Source organism: Chamaea fasciata, unplaced genomic scaffold (assembly GCF_029207755.1).
Source record: "Chamaea fasciata isolate MVZ Bird 193981 ecotype frontalis unplaced genomic scaffold, bChaFas1.0.hap1 SCAF_6, whole genome shotgun sequence".
Lineage (NCBI taxonomy): Eukaryota > Metazoa > Chordata > Aves > Passeriformes > Sylviidae > Chamaea > Chamaea fasciata.
This window is the reverse complement of record NW_027094091.1, coordinates 3,715,451-3,719,258: the sequence shown is the minus strand read 5'-3', so window position 1 is coordinate 3,719,258 and position 3,808 is coordinate 3,715,451. Positions and strand designations below refer to the sequence as shown.

Below are 3,808 nucleotides of genomic sequence, written 5' to 3'. Positions count from 1 at the left end.
CTTCTGTCTTGAGAGCTCATATTTACTTTCACACAGCTTTTCTTGCTGCATTAAGGGAAAAATTGTGCACTTCACTCTTTTCTTCAAATACGAGATTTTTCCAGTGAGTACAAAGATCTGTGAGGACATTAGAACACTAACTAATTAAGTTTATTTTGCATTCTTAACATTTAGCTATGCATAAGGGAGCCATACAGGGAATTTGAAGAATCAGGTATTTTGGAGGAGATTAGGCCTTAAGAACATCAGAAATTAAAAGCTTTAAGTCTTTTTGCAAGCATGCATATCTCAAGGATATTGTGAGGAGCTGTTGTCCTTAGAGGTAGCTATAGCCTCATATCCCCTGGATGTTGCTGCCTAACTAGAGAAGTCTAAAGCTTTAGCTCTACATTATTTAATGAACAGCACTGATGGAGCTTAGAAGGGAATTTGAATTCCAGCAATTATCGCTATTATTATTATTTTATGTTCACATAGCTTCTCAGGCAGGGATCTTGCTTTTTAGCTTGAAGCTTTCCTCAGTCCCATTATAAAGTGAAATACCAAACCCACCTAAATAGTCATTCACTAATTTAAGGTGTTCTGCTCTCCTGTATCTACAGTCATTGGAAAGAAAGCTTGCAAGAGACAAAAAAGAAAAGAAAGTCGCACATGCTGCGAGAGGGGACTCCATCCCACCCCTGCAGCAAATCACAGCCCGTCAGACCCTCAGGCTCATCTGCTGCTTCTGTGGAATTATGCTGTTTAAATCTGCCCTCACCTTAAAATGGTGTTCAAACAAGGCAGTCCTCTGTGACCCAGAGCGTGTTAGTGGCTGCTGCATCTCTGTCAATGTAAGTAATTGCCATTCTTTCTTCAGTAAACCCAAATTGCTCTCCGTGTTCAGGCCCTTTGCTGTGCAATATGGACTCATTTTATGCATTGTGAGTCTGTAATTCTCCAAGCTGGCAGCAGTGTGATTGCTCTGTTAATTATCTACAATCAGTCCTACTGTCAATCCACCATAAAAACATAGACCTCTGTGTGCTCCAGAGTGGTGTGATTCAAGGGAATGGAAATTATTTGCTGTATAGAAAGTGTGAATGCATGTATCATAGAAAGTAGCTAAATAAATATGTGTATGTAAGGGTATGTAAACTCTTCTAAGGGTATGTATACACACTCACATATAAATAATTTCTGTTTATCTGGAACTAATGTGACAAAACCTGCAGCAAATCATACCCTGCAGATTTAAATTTCGTTCATTTTGCTGTGCTCCATGGTATCTCAATTAACTGTAGATTTAGAGGTAATTCATTCTTCTACTTGCAATGTTACCAAGGAGAAGCATCTCTCAGAGTCATCTCATTGCCTAATTAATTTTACTGCTCTTAACTATGAGCATTGACTGGTCTGGACAATCTGTAAAATGAATATTTCTTTTGTGGTTGCCCTACAAGATGAAGAAATTCTTCAGGTAACCAATGAAAGAATAATTTTCCTGACATTTTCAAGCAAATATTAATTAAAATGCTGTTGTTTATTCTGTCTGAAATTGAAGAAAAAAGCTTAAATGTCACAAATAGTTTTCAAACAGAAATCCAAATGAAAAATGAATTGGTCTTGTGAGAACACAGGAATTTAATGTTTAAAAATCACTGAATTATGTACTTAGATTTAATTTAATTTAAAAATATTGTTTTAAAGAAGGGATTAATTTAGAAAACTTGAATTGTGTACTTGCAAAATATTAAAATTTGTTGAAGCTGATTATAGTCTACAAGAATTTCCTGCTTTAAAAACAGATCAGTTGGCAGTGGAAAGAGATATTTTCCTTCAGAGTTACTACATTTTTTTTTAGAAGGGCCTTCCTGAAAAAAAAAAATCAAAATCATGGCTCATAGTCTGGGTCTCCTCTGAGTTCAGCGCCAATATATAACTTGGAAACTGTGCCCCACACCTACTCCTCTATCTTCAATGTGGAGGATTCTTTTGTTCTGTTTCATTTTAGAACATGTAGAGGAAGAAGAAGGGATGCTGGCTGTACCAACACCTTTGGGCCAGAGAGGAAATTGCACAGAGGTAAATTGAGATCAGCTCAACGTTTTTCCACATTTTCTGCATCTTGACACAAACCATGGGAGAGAGAGGGGCTGGGTGTCTGGTGCCGTGTCCAGGGCAGAAAGGGAGGTGAAGTTTGCGGGGTCACAGGTAGAGAGCACCTGGATGTGTGACAGCTTTTCATCTTAGAGGAAAGAAGAAGCAATCTCTTCTGTCTGACTCCCTGGAATCTGCTCATCCTCCCTCCCAGCCCGTGGAGCATTAGGTCAACAGAGCACGCTTCAGCCTCTGTGCTCTCCTCCCAGCCCCATAAATACTTCCTGCATTTAAGCTGCTCTCTGCTTACTGTCATAACAAATAATTATAAGAATTTATAATGTGTTTCTTTAGCCCTTGAGCTGTGATTGCTTATGCATCTGTGGTATAGCTCAGTGGGTAACAGAGGCTGCCTTTGCCAGGCTGAGTGCACTGTGCAGCGTGGTGCTCCCGGGTAAGGCTCACTCATCACCACTTTATTGCTCACATCCCAAAGCCAAGTGAAGAGGAATCTTCTAATTCTCAGAGAGGTGAACTTCCCTCATAGCTCTGATAGCCTGATGCTACACTTCATCTAGCAGCCAGCACTTAGCAGAGCACCCTGGGGACAGCAAAGGGAGGGCTGGGGAAAGCAGATGTGAAGGATTTCACATTCTGTGTCGTCGCTGTCAGGCTGTTTATCACAATTTCTTGCATGAAAATCTTGTTTGGCAGCAATCCTGCCCCTCCTCCAAACTGACAAGAGTTGTATGAGTAAATGGGTGAGGGGAAGACAAGGTAATTTAGAATATCACTTTTATTGTTAATTCTTTTATTAAGGTGTCAACTCTGGGAAAAGCTTCATGAACGAGGTGAGTTTAGGTCTGTGTGCTGTATTTCTCATGATAAAAGAAACATGAGGACAGACTTTTTAGCAGGCCTTGTTGAATTGTGATAAGGCACAGCAGTTTTAAACTAAAAGATGGCCCATTTTTGATTAGGTATAGGGAAGAATTTCTTTGCAATGAGCTTGGGAAAACACTAGCACAGGTTGCCCAGAGAGGTGGCTGTTGCCCCACCCCTGGGAACTTTCAAGGTCAGGTTGGATGGGCCTCTGAGCAACCTGATCTTGAGGGAGGTGTCCCTTCCCATGCCTGGGGGATTGGATTAGATGACTTTTCAAGGTCCTTCCCGACCCAAACTCTTCTGTGATTCCATGAGAACCCTCCTCATACTGCTCACACTCTGCTCCGTAACAGGAATGTGCTTGTGGCAAAGCTCCAGGTGAAGCTGAATGTACAAACCTTTGAGCAGCAGGCAGGATGAAGCAGCCCAGCCTCCGATGTTTTCAGAAAGGAGCACAGTGTGAGCTGCCTGGCTGAAGGACAACAAAAGTAGGAAAAGAGCTTTGGGGAGGAAAAGGTGCAAGCAACATTAGGATTCAAAAATGTGCAAGGCTAAGAAGAATGATCCATCATTACTAAAACTATAAGACTTGTGTTTTCCTCCTTGGTGTTTTTAGTTTCAGTGGTTATGGTCAAGAATCAGCTCCTGGGGAGAGCTTGAATGCAACTTCTTTGGGTTCTAGGCTGACCTAAAGTTTAAGTCTGAAACCAACACTCCCAAGGCAAATTACATTTTGAAAAACCAATGGTGCAAACAGACAAATATTTAAAAAATAATTATTCTAATGCTGTAGGAGCTTGGTTAGTTGTCCTGGTTTCATCTGGGATAGGTTAATTTTCTTCCC

General features: G+C 40.7%; 1 long non-coding RNA gene across 1 annotated transcript; it reads left to right on the top strand.

Moving 5' to 3' along the window:
- The first annotated feature begins 742 nt into the window (after window positions 1-742).
- Window positions 743-3,383, top strand: LOC136290499 (uncharacterized). The gene is made up of 4 exons (XR_010721155.1): window positions 743-833; window positions 1,994-2,064; window positions 2,899-2,930; window positions 3,318-3,383. It is a non-coding gene; the product is annotated as an uncharacterized lncRNA (long non-coding RNA).
- The last annotated feature ends 425 nt before the right edge of the window (window positions 3,384-3,808 follow it).